The 21096-nt window shown below is 37.1% G+C and overlaps 1 long non-coding RNA gene across 1 annotated transcript; it reads right to left on the bottom strand.

Moving 5' to 3' along the window:
* Nucleotides 1-240: 240 nt before the first annotated feature.
* Nucleotides 241-2462, bottom strand: LOC141540983 (uncharacterized). The gene is made up of 2 exons (XR_012481617.1): nucleotides 2417-2462; nucleotides 241-1547 (listed from the first exon to the last, which is right to left on the bottom strand). It is a non-coding gene; the product is annotated as an uncharacterized LOC141540983 (long non-coding RNA).
* Nucleotides 2463-21096: the final 18634 nt, after the last annotated feature.

Below are 21096 nucleotides of genomic sequence, written 5' to 3'. Positions count from 1 at the left end.
GTAATAAATCCTTTTTTGCTTTTTACCTTGAGAGTCTCTGATTTCAATTTGGGTAAATGTTACTGCCCCACACAGTTTTGGGGGCTTGTACCAGGATATTTCCTTTTTGTGAGAAGTCTGTCCTATACTGAATCTTTGGGCAGGCACCCTCTTGAGAGTTTTCCAGTGATTCTGTTGGGGATGTGCAGGCTTTTGATGAGACAAGGCGCGGGTGAAGTAAAAGAATTTACTAAATTATAAGTAAAATTAGAAGTTTAAGTTTATTATAAATCATCAAGAGATCTCAAATGGAGCAGAACTCTTTGATGGAATTAGAGTTCTGTCCATTCTGCCCATCTGCCCATTCTTCCCACCCTCATATATATATGATTTGAGACAATACAGAGCTATTGGGTTTGAATAGGCTTCAGTAAGGCAAAAGAAAGTTTGATTAGTGATAGTTCAAATTGTTTAGAACTTAAGTGGAGGTACTTAACGTGAATTCAGTTCTATTGAAAGTTAAGTAGGGGTACTTAGCATTAGTTCAGCTCTATAGAAAACTTGGGTAGTGTCAGCTGAACTCTATAGAAAGGTAAATTAGTGGTACTTAACAGAGGTGGGGTTGGGCTGGCTTCTAGGTCACGTGGGAAGTTATTTTTTTGGGGGGTCTCCTGGCTCAGTTTCCCTTGTCAGATTCCCATCAGACTCCCCCTGAGACAAGTCCCACCAAATTCTTTTGGGGAAAAGGGACGAAGGTCTCATCTTCTGTAGCTTCTTCAAGCTGGAAATGGTCGTAGAGTTGTCCCTAATTCATTTGGGGGGTCCATGTTAGGAAGGGAAACACGGGATCTGAAGATGGCAGCAGCTGAGTCTAGAGGGTGTGTGTCTCCTTGAGTCCCAGAGTCTGCAGGCTGTAGAAGCAGATGAAAGTTTGAAGCTCGAAGCCTAGAAGAAATGACTCCCACCAGTAGTCTGAAAATATAAGGACCAAATATGAGTAACAAGACAATTATTAAAAGTAGAGTTAGGATGGGAGTTAAGAACCAGGGGCCCCACCCAGAGGAAGAATCGGGAGGAGCAAGGATTTTCTCTTGAATGTCTTTCATCCAGCCAGCCTTTTACAACCACTGTCTCTGTGGTGTGGTGATGGGTAAATATGAAATCCTTCCCTGCCAGAAAGCAGGGTCAGAGTAGTTCCCCTGGGGTTGGCTAGTACAAAAGGGATGGCATCTACTGAGGAGCTGGTGGCCTGTGGGAACGGAGCCTTTGCAAAGAATGCATTAGGCCACATGTGGGACCCACCCTGAGGGTGGTGATGGCACACCCAGCAGTCCTGGACACCCCCATTCCCCGCAGAGTTCCCTAGTCTGACTAGGAAGTTGTCACCCCATTTCCCAGGACCCACAGAGTAGGACCAAGAAAGCTGGAGAGAAAGTATCAAGAGTAGAGTCCTCATAAGGAGAAAGAAGATTAGCCTGAGAAGCTTCTTTCTCCAGCGTCTTTCCCGGGCGTCTTGCAAAAGAGAAACTTCAGGTCCTCTATGGGTTCACAGGAATAAACTGAGTTATCTGAAACAGAAGCAACATGTTTAATCCTAGAAATATGAGTCCAGCTGGGGGACCCTTCCAGTTTAACTGCATTTGGAGCAGTTAAGATGACCTTGTATGGGCCTTTCCACTTCACGCCTAGGGGGTCAGACCCCTGGGCTTTCCAGCTCTTTACATACACCATATCCCTGGGATTGACAGGGGAATTGGCCTGAGTAGGAGCATCTGTGGGTTTGGGGAGATGCTCGTTTGCATATTCAGAAAGGGCCTTCTGAACTACACCAAGTTGTGAAGCAAATCGAATGACCAGATGTTGTTCAGGGTTGACAAGAATTTTGGTTATTAGAAAAGGCCTTCCATACAAGAGAAATAAAACTACTAAAAAAAATTTTTTTTTTTTGGGGGGGTCTCCCGGCTCAGTTTCCCTTGTCAGATTCCCATCAATTCTTGGACTTAGTTCAGTGATTCCTGCTCAGAACAAATAAATTCCCCAAGACAAACACTTGGAGAAAGCAAAAAACAGAACCAAGAATTAATTCAACTCGGGAGATAAGTCGGCTGAGAAAAGTTTAGAATCAATTGGGTAAGTTGTGCCCAAGCAAGATAGGGCAAGAAACTAGGGAGGAGGGGAGAGACTCTAAGTAGTAGAGTCAATAAGGTACTTTCCCCTAGCAGCCTAGGTGACTGGGAGTGGGAATGAGAGACTTTAAGCAGTTAGGGTATATAATAGGCTATTTCTCTTTGATCTTGGGAAACTCTAAGTGGTTATGATCTATAAGGGTGCTCCTATTTCCCTTTGCTGAGATCTGGTGAATCCTGCATCAAAGAGGACAAGATATTGTGAATTATGGGAAAGGAACAATCTAAGGCAGCTGGCTCTAAAAACCTACCTTGTGTCCTGGAAGATAGTCCTTTATTGGGATGAAATGCCAAAACTTTAAGAGAGGGACAAAATGAAAATATTTAAATACTATTGTATTTTGTTTGAGTAGATACCCTTGCTGGGAGGAATTGTTGATTCCCCAAGGGCTGGATATAAATTCAAAGGAACCTTTAATACTGAAGGAAAGTGACTATGTAGCCTTGTAGTTACTGACTCTGGGGCAACTTGTATGTGGCCCCCAGAAATCCTCTCCTCGACTCCACTCCAAGGAGGGTCTGAGAATGGCAGCTTGATTGATTTACAAAAACTGTGTGTGTGTGTGTGTGTGTAAGACAGACAAAAAGAGAGAGAGAAAGAGAAGGAAAGAGACAGACAGAGGGAGAGAGGGAGAGAGAGAGACAGAGAGAGACAGAGAGAGAGAGACAGAGAGAGACAGAGAGGGAGAGACAGAGAGAGACAGAGAGAGACAGAGAGAGGGGGAGATCGAGAGTATGCACTCGAGCTTGTGAGTTTGTTTTTTGTCTTCTATGTTTCAGCTGAATTACAAAAGAAAATATCTCGCCATTTGGGATTTAAAAGCACTTGTTTTGTACATAATTAGACCTATGCAAATAGCTTTTAGCTGGAGAGAGGAAGGACTAGTTCTAAGATAGGGAAAGTGTTTAACTGCTACATCAAAAAACTCAAAAAAACAACACATCTTTTTTGGTCTGCAGAAGTAGTTAAAAATTATAGAACTATTAAAACATTTTTCTGGGGTTTTTGAGACTAATCATTAAATTGCTTGACACTTTCTATCAGCTAACTTGAGTTAGTCTACTGTACTTTTTAAGTAGGTCTAATTTACATAACTAAGAGCCTTCTAAAAAAAAAAAAAAATCCAAAACAATAATAACAATAGCCTGCCCTTTTTGGACCCGAAATGGGAGCTCTGCATATTCCCCAGGCCTAGATAATTACTATTAACTAGTGTGTGCTAAAATTGTGAACTTGTTTATTCTGATATGAGATTTTAGAAATATGTGTGGATTAACATTGAAGTATTGCTATTAGAAATTTAAATCTGTATTTGATTTGATTTTAAGTTTAAAAAAAATTAGGTATTAAAACAAAGTTCTCTGGAAACTTCTCCAAAGAGGCAACATGTTTTTATCTCCTAATTAGATGATTATGTTGCTTTCTAAATTGTATACTGGGCAATTTATAAAAATTGCATGAACTATGCTTTTAACATTATCAGCCTGCTGGATATGTGGAATAAATAAATTTTGTGAAATTTGCTTCAAAGTTGTTTAGATATTATCTATATTCTGAATGTTAAGGTTTGTTGCTTTTTTCCTTTAACAAAGAAATAAAAGCAAGAAAAGATAGGAATATGTGTAATTGCAAAACAAATAACTGAAAGGTATGCAATGTGTCTAAAGATAAATTAGAAGATATTGAGGAGGTGTCCCTTTGGAGGAAGAGAACTTGGCTCCAGAACATTCAAGTCAGGTTTTACTGAAATGACACCAGTAAGAAAACTGAGATATTTACTGATTATAGTGGATCTTTCCATAGGATGGATGGAAGCTTCCCCTGAGCTCTGCTACCTTAAGAGGGGGTTAGTGGAACAAATTGTATCTAAGTATGGATTGATGGAGACTATTGATTCTGATAATGGAACATAACTTCACTTCTAAGGTTTTATAAAAAATAATGGGGAGAGTTTGCAAATTGAGAGACAATTTCATATATATATATATATACTCTCATCAGGAAAAGTGAAAAGAATGAATCAGATTCTTAAGAAATGGGTTACTAAATTGATGTTATTTACTAAATTGCTTTGGACCAAGTATTTGCCTTTTGCTTTGCTAAAGAATTAGAACTGTCCCCAGAAGTGATCTGGGACTTTCCCCATCAACAACAACAACAACAACAACAACAACAACAACAACAACAACAACAACAACAACAACAACAACTGTTTGGTTTATTTTATTTGAGAGAGGAAAGGGGAATACCCTTTTGAAACAAAAGATAAGTTTTTAAGGAATTTTATACTGGCATTCTCATTCCTTTCACCTTAGGAAGCAAGGATTGCTGGGTCAGACAAATACCTTTGGAGTTTGCACTTCCAGGAGATGGGTGCTTACTAAGTACTGGGAGAAACAGAGTGGGAAGAACCTTACCAGATATCATAGGTGACTGAGACTACAATCCTCAAGAATGAACTCATTAAGGACAATTTATAATCTTTAAAATTGACTTTGCACAGGGCAATTAGAAATGTTTTAGTGGGAAAGGAGATTAATTATTCTTGGAGGAATTTTAACAATATTGGTGTTATAACTGTTATTTATATTTCCAGAAAAGTTTATAGGGGCTCTTTGATTATAGGAAGTTGAATTAATATATTTTTTAGAATGAAGAAGTTATTAATGTTCATTCTGATAGTTTTTTTTAATGTGAATTCTATATTCTATATTGTATGTGTTTTAATTGTTTAGAGGAATTCTAGGAACAGTGGTCTATGTTTTTGTCCCTTTGATATAGACTGGTTATTGAGCATCTTAAAGTATAAAGATTTGTGTAATGTTGAATTTTAACTCATCTATTTAGATAGCTGTGGACTTTCTAGGATGAATCTCTGTTATCAATGTAAAATTATAGTCAATTATTTAGGACAGGTATCCTTGAGATCTAAATTACCTGCAGCAATCTTGCTATTTGAGATAAAATCTCTTGGGACTCTAGCTGATATTATTTAGTGTTCTGAATTCAGATAAATATGCCACAAGCTAATCAGAGGAATGTGATCCTGAGTTGTTATAGGTGGAGTTTAGTATCTGGGCAAGAGTTGGGAGGACAACCTTGGCCTCTGCTTAAGGTAAGATTCTTGTGACTCAGTTTCCAATTTTGTTCCTTTGAATAAGAATTCTCCTGATTATTCCTGAGTCTTGCTATAAAGTGGAATTATTACTGTTTATAATTAGCTAAAGTCAAACTGAGCTAAAAATGCTTTATCCTGTCATGTATGTGCTCTCAGACTAAGGCCTGAAGGACCAGTTTTTGATTGCATTCATGTCCCTGCTTTTTTCTCTTATAGAAAATTTCTATAATCAGGGCAAGGGGTCAGTAGAAGCCATGAGCACAATTCAAGTAAGATCTTGCAGTTTCCTAATTGAAAATATGTAGTCATTGTATTAGAAAAATACTTTTGACACTGAAAACCAGATAATAAGGAAAATTTATGAAAGAAGAATCTTAAGGAATCATTTTAACATTTCTAGCCAGAAGGTGGTTCTGGTCCTCTTTGGGAAGAAGGAACACTGAGCACTAAGCTTTATACTTGTTAGCTCAGAGCAGCCCCTATCTTTAGCAAATGGATCGATCCGTTTCCTTCCAGGGTACAAGTTTTCTGATACTCTCACTACATGTTTCCCCTAAATGTGTATAAACATGTCCCTCCCTCCTTTGCCATAATTCCATGTTTTAAAATGGTGGAAAATTCCTCCTATGGGTGTGGTGTTTAACATTCAATTAATGTATTAAACAGGTACTATAGCAATTTGGTCCAGTCAGGTCATTGACCTCCCACTAGTTTGGGCCAGATCTGCTATTATCTTAAATTTGTGGTTTTTCTCAAAACCATAAGACTTTCTGATTCCAGTTGTTCCTTCCTATCTTCCCAATTCCTTGTTTGCTCAAGGCTTGTTTTGATCACTTAATTGTTCTGTAGAATCTTAAACATTCCTTAATCTCTCCACATTCTGAAAATGCCTTGGTCAGTGATATCCACTACTTTACACTATTTCAAAGCTTACAACACTTTATGGAAACCCAACTTCTCAGTATTTCTCACAATTATATACTAAATAAGTAGGGTAGTGAGTTTTTGGCCTAATCATCTATCTGTTCCTTTTAGCACTTCTGTTGTTGATTTTTGTGATAGTTATCTTTATTTGTGAAGGGTTATTTTTTTTAAATATTGGGGACACAAATGGTTGGGGTAATAGGTGGCCCTAGATAGTAGTTGAGGGTACAGAACTCCAATTTATATGCTGAATAGCTCATGAGACTCTAGGCCATATCAAAATAATTACTAACTAGATAACAAAAGCACTAGATTTGTTAGCAAACCAGGACATTGAGACTAGAGAAGCAGCAATCTAGCACAGATTGATATGGTGGCTGAAGAAGGTGGAGTTTGTGGGAAATTAAATTTTTTCACTTGCTGTGTAAAAATTAATAATGATGGACAGGTAGTAAAGGAAATAACCAAAGACATCAGAAAATTGGTTCATATTCTATTCCAGACTTGGTCCTTGCCATTTAATATCCTTGGTCTGGAGGCAGCTGATGGAAACAGATTACTTGGTTCCTGCTGATAGCTTTAAGTGGTATCATACTATTCTCTGTCTGCCTCCCCTGTGTGATACAGTTTATCACAAAGACAGTACAGACATCACTGGTCAAAATGGTAAAGACTGAACAATCTGGAGGGGGAGGTCCAGTTAGACTTGGAGTATTAAAAGGACAGGATGGAGCCTAGTAGAGAAAAAGGGCAAACTAGACTCAGAGGCATTGTAGATATTGAAGAAAAGATAATTGAGGAAATATATCAAGAATTGTGTGAGAGATTTTTAAAGGTTAATAAATAAGAGGAGGGATGGAATGGGATAAACTGAAGGAAGATCTCTCATAAGAAAGTGACCTGACCTATGCCCTAATTGTGACTTGAATCTTTGCTATATGAATCAAGTTGAGCTATAGCTAACAGCTGGAGATATTCGATTATCTTAAATAAACTTATGTTTTCTCTTATCCCCACTCCCTTCACCTTTTCATTAGCATTTGAATACCTGATAAAGAGTGTGTTATGGACTGGATAAATTAGAATGTAAAATTGAATTCCCCCTGCCAATAGGAAAAAAGGTCAGAAGGGGTTGAGGGCTTCTGAGTTAAGATCTATATAATCTTGTGCTTTGCAGTTTGTGCTTTGCAATTTGTGCTTTGTACTCCTCTACAGAGGACATTTGTCTGTTGGGAGTTGCTTTTTCTAGTGAAATCATAATAAATCCTTTTTTGCTTTTTATCTTGAGAGTCTCTGATTTTAACTTGGATAAAGGTCACTGTCCCACACATTACCAAAGTTGCTCCAGGAGTTCATTCTGACCTGTAAATGATCTTTCTCCCTACAGTCCCTCAGGTACTGTACTCTGTAGGTAGCTATAAACTAAAACTCTAAAACTTTTCTCTCTGCCTTGCAACCTAAACCAGGGACTGTGCTCTTCTATAAGCACTTCTGCTACTACATTTATACTTAGGTACACTTAGGTGTGCACTATCTCCTTCTCCCCTACAGTAGATAGCCCAGTCTGAGACATATCTGATCTGCCCAGATGCACTTGTCATCTCTGGACAGCAGAAGGTCAATCAATCTTTTCCTACTTAGCCATAGGACCCTCACATTGTCAGTGAGATGAGAGTTTCTAAAGTTGATTCCCAATACCAATTGCTCCCAAAGCTTACTGTTTGTTGATTCCACAGAATTGGTCTGCTAAACCCCTAGAGATGGGGTCTTTCCTGGGGGGAATCTTCTCAAGTTGCTTTAGGAAACTTATTGCTTTACCCAGACTTTAAGTCTGTTTGTTTATTTGTTTGTTTTTGTTTTTTTGTGGAGGAAATTTGGAGAGTCAAAAGTTCTCTGACCTACTTCACCATCTTCCCAGGATCCTCTCTCCTAAAGATTAAGATTTTGACAATTGAGATGTAGCATGGATGACCTTTTAGTTCTATTTTGTCTTTAAAATGGCTCTTAAGATTGTTGGGTGGTCTACAACTTGGATTTAAGTAAATTAACCAGTTGAGTTTTCTTTAAAAATATGGTTATTCCAGACAATCCCAGGTAAATAATTGGGATTGTAGAGTCTCACAAACTCACAAAGTTAAAAAAAGATTTCAGAGACAATCTGTGTGACTTATAACTTACCAAGAATCTACTCAGCCACATTTTCAGTAAATAGTCATTCAGCCTTTGCTTTAAAAATCAATAGTTTGAGAGAACCAACTACCATCAAAGATGGTACAGTCTACTTTAAAAAATCTTTAGATTGAAAGCTCTTTGAGATAAGGAACGATCTTTTCCCTTTCTTTGTATCTTCAGTGCCTAACAGAATTCCTGACACATAACAGACACTTAATAAATGCCTATTGACTGATTGACTCTAATACTTGCAAGATGTTTAGTTTTCCCATTCAATGTAAACCTACCCTATTACTTGCTCCTAATTCTGCTGTCTGGGGTCCAGAATATATCTCCCCTTTCTAATCTCCAATCCAGGATTCACCTAGGATCAATGAACTTTTAAAAAAATATTTTGATAATTATATTTCAGTATAACTGGTTTCCTTTTTATTACTATGCATTTTGTGATATCCATTTAGAAATATTATGGCCTCTGAGAAGAGGTTCTTAGGCTTTACCAGATTTGCCAAAGCAGTCCATGATACACAAAATGGGTTAAGAACCCTAACTCTTAATCCCCTTTCTTGCTTCTGTCTGCTAACCCAGATTTCAGACCCATCTGTGCCTTAGTAGATAGTTTTATGTTACCTTAGCCAAAACCAATTAAAAAAAAATCATCCAGTAGCTACATTCCTTATGAATCTCCCTTCACTTAGCTAGGCTACTCTGTCACTGAATCTATGCTTGAAACTGTTCCAACTTGATAGCTTTTGCCAGAGCTTGCAATCCATTGACATAGTGTTCAAAAAGTCAGGGTCACCTCCACACTGAAACTAGATAGCTGGGTAGGATGTTAGTGGAGGATTCTCATGATCATTAGTTAATATTAAGAATCTCAGTGGGCAGGATACTGTTAGCAAGATAGCTGGAGAAACCCAGTAGAATAGTGTGCAATAGATAAACTGTGTAGCAAATGAAAGCTTTATTTTCCAGGGGGTATTTGGTTAAGATCATAATTGAAAACAAACTGTTTCTGTATCTGCTAACTGTATCTGGTGAAGGTGACTGTTTGTAATCTTGTTGCCCTGTAATTTTTTAGCTTCTCAACCTAAGGGAAAAATGAGCTGTTAGCTTTTTAGGGTTTGGCTTAGAATAAAGCTGCTACTATGTGGGTGCCATAGGGAATTTCCCCTTATGTGGATATGTGTTTTGCCTTGTACACTGGTCCACAGGAAAGTGACTAAGAAGGGGAATGATGGTTGTGGTTGTATGTGATTGTAGTCAGCTTATCACCACTCAGGGTTGTCTTTAAATGCCTTCCATATATTGGTAATGTTAATAGAATGTTATGATTATTTCATTCTTTATACTGATCTCTAGTATCTAGCAAAGTATCTGGCACATAGTAGGTACTTTAGAAATACTTCTTGAGTGATTCGTTGCTTAGAGCATAATATATGTATTCATAATACACACAAAATAGAATGGCATAATTGATAGACAATGGATCTTGAAGTTAGGAAGAACTGGATTTAATTCCTAAGACTCATACTGACTATGTGACCCAGAGTGTGTCATTTACATTATTAGTGATAAAGGTAACTCTTTCCTATCCCTTTTCCTTCTTCCCCAGTATTTTACTTCTGATGACCACCTCCCTCAAACAGTCTTTAAAGCCCCTCCTCCCTTTTAACACCTTTCCCCTAATTCTTCTGCTTTCCCTTCTATTAGTCTTTCCTTTTCTTTTCATAAAGGTAACTCTTTTAAGACTTTAAATTGCAGAGAATATATCAGCCTATGTTGAAAGGGGAAGTTCTTCCTCACACATTTTTCATTTTTTGTAGGTTTTTAATGTTAGGGATTGTATAAATGTTGTCTTTGCATTTCCCATATCTAGTATAAGCTCTTACTAAATATTGAACTGAATTGAATCATATATAATATTCCAGAGATGATTTAAATTCAGAAAAATGGTGTAGAGGTTATTATTGAGGAAATATGTAATACAAAAAGGAGGCAAGAGAAAGTGAAGGATAACAGATATTCCCCTTGTGTCCTCAAAATATAAAAAGACCTTGAGGAAGGCCTGCGTAATATTGTCTGATTTTTTGTTTCCACCATAGAATATTTTGTATCCATCCTCTTTCTCTCTACTCATGTAGAGCTTGACTCTGGATTTTAACAAATCTTACTTAGATTATTGCAATAGCCTCCTAATTGATCTTCTTGCCTCTAGTTTCTCCTTTCTATAATCCATCCTCCCTATATTATTAAACTGATTTCCCAAGAATACAAATTTTTGTGCTTATTCCATTAACCTGCTCAAGAAATCCCATGAGTCTTATTATAGGATAATAATCCTTGTAAGATAAAATACAAATTCCTCTGGCATTTATAGACCTTTATAATCTGACTATAGCCTTATTCTCTAGATTTGTAAAATATTATTCTCTTTTGTATTTAGTAAGTTCTTAATTAATGCTTTTATATCACTCAATTTATCAAAGTTCTCCATTCCTCTATGCATTCTATATTCTAAGTCAAATGTACTAATTCCTTATACATGGTTCCTTTTTTCACATTCCATCTTCCATGTCTTTGCTCATTGGCACAGCAGTTAGGGCAATGAGTCTGGAGTCAGAAAGACTTGAGTTCAAGTGGAACCTCAGACATATACCAAGTAGTTAGCCTGGCACAAAGGTGTTTTATATGTGCTAGTTGTTGTTAGGCTGGAATTCCCTCTGTCCTAACTCTGCTTCATAGATTTCCCTACTTTCCTTCAAGGCTCAACTCAAAGAATACCTGATTTATTCCTGACTTATTCTGATTCCTCTTCCTACTCTACAATGATTAAAATTTTGTCTTTCCAGGAAATTACTTTGGATATTTTTGTATTTATTAACCTGTTATCTGTTATATGAACCCCTCCCTTCACTGTATGTCCAACAAAATGTCTTTGAAGACAGGGATTTTTTTGTTTTTATATCTCCAACACTCAGTACTTGTCAAGTATATAGTGGGTCTTAATAAGGTCTTATAAATCATGGAATAATATGCATAAGGACAACCCAGGATGGATAGGTAAGGAATGGGTCACAATTTATGCCAATGAAGGTATATCCAGAATAATTAGATTGTGGACACTTTGACATATTGAGTGTTGAAATATATGCAGTTCTATACTGTGAACACATAATATTTATGACTCTGTGAATTAGTATTATATAAAGGATGGACATGTTCGGTAGAAGTATCTGCAGAGAAGAAATCACAAATCATCAAAATAGTAAAGTATGAGAATTTGAATAAATTTACGGTATAGATTCACAACTTGTATTCTATATGTACATAGTTGTGTAATATATAATATAATTTGCATTAGGAAAGGGTCATTGATTTTTAAAGTTTGGGGAATTTTCTACATTCTTTTACTCTTTTCTCACTAAAAGATTTTCCTTTTCTGAATTTTGCATAACTGGATATAATAGCTTTTCTAATTATCTTGATAGAATTATCTTTCTGGTGTCAATGAACCTACGACAAACACACAAAGCAAAACCCCAAATAAAAACAAAGGAGCAGTGTTTGGTCACAGGCAATGTTCTTATTTTGGAATATCATAGACTACCCTCAAATTTGCTGTTCATTTGAGCAGCACATATCTGTGTGAACTCTAATGGCCTTCAGGAGGTAGAGCAGTTACTTCAACCAATAAGAGTTGCAATAGAGGGATGGGTGGGGAGTAAAAAGCTCTGCATGATGATAGGGATAGGGAAGGTGGGGAGAGGAGAGATCTCGAACCATAGGTCTTCTGGGATTCAGGGAATGTGAGTATCAGGATGAGGTCAATTTTTTTTTTTTTTTTTTTAAGGAAACAATATAAACTAAGCAAAGGGGAATTAAATTTCTAAACAAATGACAAAGTAGCTTCTTTATTTCTCCTGAGACCTCTAGTGGTGAGCCTAATGGAATAAATCAAAACATCTTTGTGTAAGGTACAAAAAATTTATTTAATTTTCAGGAACAGGTTTATTGAATCTGAAGGATAAATAAAAGATGACTTCTTGATATGAACCAAAATGTTACTGATTGGAGATTACTGAAAGGAGAAAAACAAAATAACCAGAGAAAAGGACATCTATGATAAGGTGTACTTCTAGTAATCTCAGTGCTGATCAAGCAGAGACAACATCTTGAGATGCAAGGGAGAAACCTTACATTAGTATCATGCTGTTTGAGCTTTTCAAAGTGCTTTAATGTTTATCTTCATATAATTTTATCTTTAAAATGACTCTGTAAAATATAGAAGGCCACAGGTCTTCCACATCTTCTGTTAATGTTTATGTGAAGTACCTGGAAACACTACTGGCTCTGGAATCAGAAGACTCTGACTACTGGCATTATCAGCTTTGTCAACCCAGACAAGTTGTTAAACCTCCCTGGAGGTTTCCTCATCTACAAAATGGGCCTGTTAGATTAGATGACCTCTGAGGTCCTTCTAGCTCCACTTGCAAAAGGGACTCAGTTAGACTCAGTTTACATATCTATTCTGGAACTGAACCAGAAGTCAAACCCATATTCCAGAATATCCCACTCTCATGTGCTTTCCTTTCCACCATTCTCTTGGAAAATGATGTCCTGTAATTTTTCTAGGTCTAAATTCTATGATCATAAGACTTTTAAAAGTTATTTAGTGGTAGACCTGGGACTACAGTCCGAGGTTCTGGACTCTCATTTTCATCCTATTTCTTCTCTCTTTTCTTCTGTTTCTGTGTCGCTGTTTGTATATGTATACATACACATATACATATGTATGTATATATCTATACTAAGGAGAGGTGACCAGGTGGTGCAGTAGATGGAACACTGGACCTGAGTTAAAATCTGTATAGACATTCACCAGCAGTGTGATGTCACTTAACTTGGGTTTGCCCTAGTTTCCACATCTGTAAAATGAGGATAATAGTAGTACTTAACTTCCAGGGTTATTGTGAGGATCAAATTAGATGATATTTATAAAATGCTTTGCTTTGTAAACTTTAAAATGCCATCTATCATAGTCATGATAAACATTTATATTACAGTTCAAACCTTACATTTATATTTATTTTATTTATTTATATTACATTTTAAACCTGTATAAAACCTTATTTCATTTGAACCTTATAGTTGTATGAGGGATTTACTGTCACATTTATTTTGATTTTACAGATGAGGAATCTAAAAAGTTAAGTGACTGTCCCAAAGAAATGTTAGAAGACAAATTCAAGCCTAGTTTTCCTTAACTCCAAATGTGTTGTTCCATCCACTGTGCTAACTATTTCTCTATTATTATTAATTATTAGTAATACAAATTGCTATTAACTATCATTTATTATTAATATTTAAATAATAAGGGAAAGAAAAAATAAGTATTCATATAGCACCTATTTTCTGGGCACCATGCTAAGTGTTTTACAAATATTATCTCATTTGAGCCTTACAACAATCCTGTGATGTAGGTACTATTATTAACTGAGGTAGAAAGAGAAAGTAACTTGCCCAGAGTTACACAACTAGTAAATATCTGAGGTTAGATTTGAACTCAGGCTCTGCATACTATCTATTGGGCTACCTAAATTCTCCAAGTTAAGGTATTAAAAAATGCCTTACACATACACAAACACAATGCCTTATGTAAGTTCTTTTGACCTTAGCAGCAGCCTGATACTTTGAAGTTTACAAATCTTTTCTGTTTGTCCCCATTCCCTTTGCTTTTACAGGTGGGGAATCCCTGGCTCAGAAAAGAATATAATTTTTCTAAATTCATATATCTAATCTGTAACTGAATCAGGAGTCAAATGCAGATTCTGGAACCTCCCAACTCATGTACTTTCCTTTCCATCATTCTGGAAAATGATGAGTTAGACAAGATGGTTATAAATCTTTTAAGTTTAAATTCTATTTTAAAAAGCCAATCAGTGGTACACCTGGGACTATTATCCAAGGCTCTATACTCTCAGCTTCATTCTATTTCTTCTCTCTCTCTGTCTCTCTGTCTCTCTCTGTCTCTGTCTCTCTCTCTGTCTCTGTCTCTGTCTCTGTCTCTGTCTCTGTTTCTGTCTCTCTCTGTCTCTGTCTCTGTCTCTGTCTCTCTCTCTGTCTCTGTCTCTCTGTCTCTCTCTCTGTCTCTGTCTCTGTCTCTGTCTCTGTCTCTCTCTCTCTCTCTCTCTTTCTCTCTCTCTCTCTCTCTCTCTCTCTCTCTCTCTCTCTCTCTCTCTCTCTCTGTATCTACCTCTATATATCCATATATATCTATTTCATCCATATATAATAACATATATTTAGTCAATAAATCCATCAGATTTGGAATCAAGAAGACTTGGGATCAAATCCTATTTCAAACATTTACAAGAATTGTGACCTTGGACTACTCACTTTACCTCCCTTAGACTCAGTTTCGTGATCTGTAAAATGGGAATATAATAGTATCTACCAGGTTATTGTGAGGACTGAATAAAATAATATTTATGAAGTAAACTTTAAAGTACTATCTGAATATAAGCTATTATTAATATAGAAGGTTATAAATTATCAATATAACAATATCATAGCCACTGTCTCATTTGATTTCCACAACAATCTATGGTTTTTTAATTATTTTCATTTTAGAGAATTTTAGCTGGTAGCTAAAAAATGTTAGATTGTATTTCAGTCCTTAATTTTTATTTTTTAAGGAAGTAGAGTGACAGTGAATATAAGCCCTTTATACTTTGTTTGCTGTTCTTTTTTCCTCGGAGACAGTACTAGGAAAGGCTAGATCTCTATTTATACAGGTGCTACTAAATGGGTAGATATCTATTGATCAATCAACAAACATTTGTGAAGCACTTACTATATGTAAAGTGTTGTCCTGCAATAGTGTTCTCTCTCTTATTATGTGTGCACAAAACCTCTTGAGAACCAGCAGCCCCTGTTTGCAGAACAGCTTGCTCCTCTCCCTTGCCACTTGTCCTAACGCTGCAGTACTAACAGAGAATGCCATTTCCTTACCATAGTGGAGTTTTAGTGGTCCTCAGTTAATACTTGGGCTATCCACTTCAGTTCAGTCCTAAGAATTATGACAATGGTCATATTCAAAGAAAATATCTATTAAGTCTTTAATATGTGCCAGGTTTTATGCTAAGCACTGGGTATAAGGACTGTAACTATGATTTTATTAGTGTGTATACATATACATGTGAATACATTTGTGTGCATATATGTGTGCATACATACATGCAAACACATATATACATGTGTGTATATATCACTCTGGAATGAAAACTCCCTTTCTATGTTTGCATATCAAGAATAATTATAGTATTATAATGATAATTAATAATAATTATAATAATAATACTTACCATGGGTAAATTATGGTCACCTAGACACTATGTTTCAGGATTGGTACTCAGATAGAGAGGTCTTCCTACTCTTACTCTGTTTCCATTTTGCCTCATTGTAAGTTAAGCAGTCTCTGAATTCAAGGAGCTTCCCTTCAGATGGGGAAGACAACATTTACAAATACTTATATATGTTAACACACACATATATATCTATTATATATTTATGTATATACATTAAACATTTATGTTTACATACACTGTTTAAGTGTATATATTTATTCATATTTATGCATGAATATAAATACAAATTAAATAAGTATACACATATTTATAATATAAATGAGTAGAAATAAATATTTTATATATTGTTGTTCAGTTGTTTCATACTCTTCATGATCTCATTGAAACTCATAGGGTTTTATTGCCAAAGATCCTAGAGTAATTTGCCATTTCCTGCTCCATCTCATTTTATAGATGGGAAACTGAGTCAATCAAGGTTAAGTGACTTGCCCATGTTCACAGATATAGTAAGTATCTGTTTTTGATTTGATTTGAGTTCAGGTCTTTTTTTGACTCCAGGTCCAGCTCTATATACTATGTCACCTAGATGTTTTATATGTGTATTTCTCTCTCTCTCTGTTTTTGTGTCTGTCTGTCGGTTTCTGATTCTCTCTCTGTGTGTCTCTTTCCCTTTGTCTGTCTGTCTGTCTGTCTGTCTGTCTGTCTCTCTTTTCTTTCCCCTAGTTATTCCAAGGTAGAAAGGTGCTAACTTTAGAGAGGAAGGAACAGCTGGAAGACTGGCAAAGACCTCTTGAAGAAGATGGTATTTAGTTTAGTCTTAAAGAGAGTGAGGTTCTCTAAGAGGCAAAAGTGAAAAGAGAGAACATTCCATACATGAGTACAGAATGGGAGATGGATTTAAATATGTGAAGAATACCATGTTAGAAAATATTATTAGATAGTAGAGCCTATAGAGTAAAAAGTCTGGAAGAGACCAGATTGTAAAGAGATTTAAATGCTCCAGTAGAAATATTTATGTTTCATCCCAGAGGAAACTGGGAGCCACAAGAGTTCTTTGTGACTAGAATTCATAGTGACATGGTCAGATTTGAGCTCTGGAGAAAATCACTGGCAGCTGTGTGAAGAATTAATTTCTATAAGGAGAGACTTGGGGCAGGGCTATTAATTAGGCAACTATTTCAGTAATCTGGAGAAGTGATGAGGGTCAGAACTCAGTCAAGTGACTGTGTGAATGGAAAAAAAGGAATTTATATCAGAGAAATATTATAGTGAAGAAATGACAAGATTTGGCAACTAATTGAGTGAGAGTGAGGAATCAAGAAGGAGACTAAGGCTTCGAACCTAAGTGACATAAAAAAAAAGAAAAAACCCTTTTTTGATGTTAGTGAATAATTCAGTTTTGGATATGCCGACTTTAAGATATTTGCAGTATATCCAGTTTAAAATACTAAAGAAGCAGTAGTGATGCTGAATTGGAACTCAGGAGAGAGGTTGGACCTGGACAAATAGACCCTGAAATCATGTACATAAAGGATGTGGGACCTCTGGATAGGGTAGGTACCAGCTCAGATAGCATGTTTTGAGTTTCCTGAGATATCTACATGCAATTCACTGCCAGGTCCTAGGTACTTCAGAACAAGTACATAGTGTACAGTAATTTGTTTAAAGGCAAGAGGACAGGTGTAGAGGACCTCAGATAATGGGGGAATTCTGGGCAATATATAAGACCCTTCAGTCCAGAGGAAACCTACTGACAATATATGGTTTGTCTCCCTATTTCCCTTTGGTGCCCACCTCCCTTCCTGAGAAATCAAGGAAGGCGAGACCACTGTGTTCCACTTGAAGCAAGGGATATTTACAGCAGGGTGCTTATAGTTAGTACATACTCAGTGTGATTGATGAAATAATGGTTCTCTAGTTCCCACATACTTAGTGTGCTGTAATGATGTAATCATACTGAGGTATTTAAGGGCTGAGAGAATTGGAAATAAGAGATTCCAGAATATCCTTGACCATTCTCCTGGTGGCTCTCCTGCCTTCATCACTCTTCCACTTAGACCAAGGACCAAGGCTGGTCCCAAGATCCTCCAGAGAGCTAGTCTGGACATTATAGACAGGGAATATAGCATTCTTATTCATCCCAAGTTCTTTGTATCAGATCATCCAGGACTGAACTCAATTCCCATCAACTAGAAAAGATCTCCAGAATTAGACATCATACGAAAAACCAAAACAAACAAACAAACAAAAAAAAAACAACGGTGTCTCTGTGGAGAATTTCTGTAATTTCATGAAAAGTGTTTCTAACATTATAAAAAGACAACTGTTTCTTTTAGGAAAAACTCTATTGATGGGCAGCTGTCAACATCCAAAAGTGGTTCAGAAGAGTAAGTTATCTTCAACTACTATGACTCAAAAGAATAATCTAATAAGATCTAGCATTTGTATAGTGTTTTAAAGTTTGCAAAATAATTAACAAACTTTTTCTCATTTTATCTTCACAATAATCTTTAATTGATTATCCCTGTTTTACAAATGAGGGAACTTGTAGAGGGTCACAGACAGTGGGAAACTCTGGGTAAGGTATAAGACCCTTCAGCCCAGAGGGAACCTGCTCACAATGTCTGGTTTGGGTCCCCAAATTCCCTAAGGACTCTCAGCCTTCCTGAGAAGTCAGGGGGGCAGGGAAAACCTGTGCCATGATTGAAGCAGAGTGATACCGAATGGCAAAGAGTCATCTACACACAATAGTAAATTGTTCATGTGGTCCCAATGTGCGAAGTATATATTTGGCGCATGCCCAGTGTTTTTGTTACTTAAAGGTATGAGGATATAAAAAGGGGAACATGCTTGAAATAAACAGATTTCATTTTCCCACCATCCTCAGGAGTCTTGCCTCATCACTTCTCCACTAGAGCAATATATTTTAATCACCCTGGCATGAGGGCTCTAGAAAGCAATGGTACATTTTATCACCCCAACTTGGGGGCTCTAGAAAGCAGGACACACCATTTGGCAAGCAACGTGGGGCCCTAGGTGAGGTCCTATACATAATCAGCTCTACTGAGGAGATCCAGCTGAGTTCAGTGGAGAAGTCCCAGTGACCTGGAAGGGTAAGTAAAAAATAGGCAAGTAGGAAGAATCTGTAAGGGCTAATCTAGTCACTTTCATTTTTCAACTGAAAGGAGGCAAATACTAAGAATAGCACCTTCCTCCAAGGGAAATATGAAGCAGTCTTAGTTAGGTTAACAGAGAAGCAAGGTTTCAAGGTAACTCAGAAGCAGGTCATTTGAGTTCTCAGATGCTTTGTCTCCATGGCTTTGTAAAAAAGAGAGTTTGGAGCCAGAGATGTGGAAGTTAGTGGGAGAACAACTAAGTGAATACAATGGATTAAAATCGGTTTTAAGAAATCCCACAAGTTTTAAAAAGAGGAAAAATTTTAACTTAGGCAGCCAGACAAGGAAGTATGAAAAGAAAATCAAGCAGAAAGTTGGTGCTCATAGCCCTGGAGGATACAGCACATGGGGCACAGCTAAGGAAGTCTTTTTAAAGCATTTTACTGAATTATTTTGCCTGTTACTGTTTTAGAAGGTTTTCAGTGCTCGGCCAATTGGGTGAGAAGAGTTAAGTATCTTAAGTACTATGGCTCAGAAAAGGAATTAAGTACTTTAAATATCTTACTGTTGAGCTTGTTTTTCACTTTCAAAGCTCATTTTCAATTTTGCCTACACCTGAACATGGGCCCTTAGAGTCTTCCTCATCTCCTGACCCTCCGCCTTCAACTCCACCTTTGTCAGGGAGGGGGAGGGGGGAAGGAGGAGGAGTGGGAGGAGCAATGACACTATCAGCACTGCCCATGAAGCAGTTTTGCCCATCCCATATGTCTTCATTATAAGGGGGGGGGGCTAATCTCCAGGGACCCAGGCAAAAAAACACTTAGGGCATGGTGAAAACTGCTATTACACCCAGAGTCTTTAAGCAAGTTGATAGGGTATTACAATTAGGGAGAATAGAGCTGTATGCCCCTGGGATTACTGAGATATCCCCTGGAGCGCTGAAACCTGTCCTTGTCAGGTTTATAGACACCTTGCCTCCATATGCAGTCAGGCTTTGTTTGCCAAAGATTATGGCAAACACCCATATGTCTGGCATAGGAGGATCAACAGCAGCTGAACTTAGTGCTGCCCCTTTTGGGTGGAGGTTTGGGTGGAGATACTAAAAAAAAAGGGGAAGAGATTCCCATCAATCTATGGGTAAGAGACAGCAGGACGTTCTTCCAAAAATGAAAGAGAGAGGGAGCCATAGATAAACCTAGGGAATTTCTAACTTTAACACTATATTAATTTTTTGATTTTTGATGGAGATGCACTGGTTCCATCAGACAGGTATCATAACTCACCAGAAGGGAAGTGCCCAGTACAAGTAGCTTCAATATCTTTAGATAATTGCCAGGTGATGTGGAGAGATCTGGAAAGTGGTGAATGGAAAGAACCAGATAGGTTAATTAGGGAGAGGGTTTGCTTGAATGTCAACAGATGGAGAAGGAACCTGATGAGTGCCAATGAGCCATATCCACCTTGTCCATCTGAGAGAGACAGAACAAGAGAAAAACCTCGAAACGAAAAAGACCCAAGTAACATTGGGTGATTCCATTGCTGACTGTGCCCATCACTGAAAGAACCTGGCAGTTAACCCTTTGTATATGACAATTGACTCATGAACATCAAAAATAATTCTCAATGAGACTGTTGCAGGACTTCAAAACCTGCAGGAATCATTGGATTCCTTGACACATGAAGTGATGGACAATAGATTGCTTTTGGACTATTTCTTGGCTGCTGAAGGAGGAGTATGTGTGGTTGTGAATTGATAGTTATTTTCTACACCTTCCTTCTGGGACTCATGGAAGTCTTTATAGTATTTTGTTTATTCATATTATTTGTTATGTTACTACTTGCTTGCATGATATTACAACTTGTCTGTGTGATTCCTCCCATGCTGATGTATTTAACCACTATATATATATATATATATATATATATATATATATATCTGCTTCAATTAAAACAAAAAAAAAGGACAAGATATAGAGGGCCACAGATAGAAGGGGAACTCTGGGTAAAGTATAAGACTCTTCAGCCCAGAGGAACCTGCTAATAATGTCTGGTTCAGCTCCCCATATCCTCTAAGGGCTCTCGGCCTTCCTGAGAAGTCAGGGGATGGTGACAACCTGTGTTGTGATCGAAGCAGATTGATACTAGATGGCAAACTACATAAAATAGAAAGTTGTTCATGTGGTCCCACATTCATACTATATACTTGATGGGTACCCAATGTTGTTTTGGT

Source organism: Sminthopsis crassicaudata, chromosome 1, assembly GCF_048593235.1.
Source record: "Sminthopsis crassicaudata isolate SCR6 chromosome 1, ASM4859323v1, whole genome shotgun sequence".
Classification (NCBI taxonomy): domain Eukaryota; kingdom Metazoa; phylum Chordata; class Mammalia; order Dasyuromorphia; family Dasyuridae; genus Sminthopsis; species Sminthopsis crassicaudata.
Note: the sequence above shows the minus strand (reverse complement) of the source record. Positions and strands in the feature narration are given on the sequence as shown.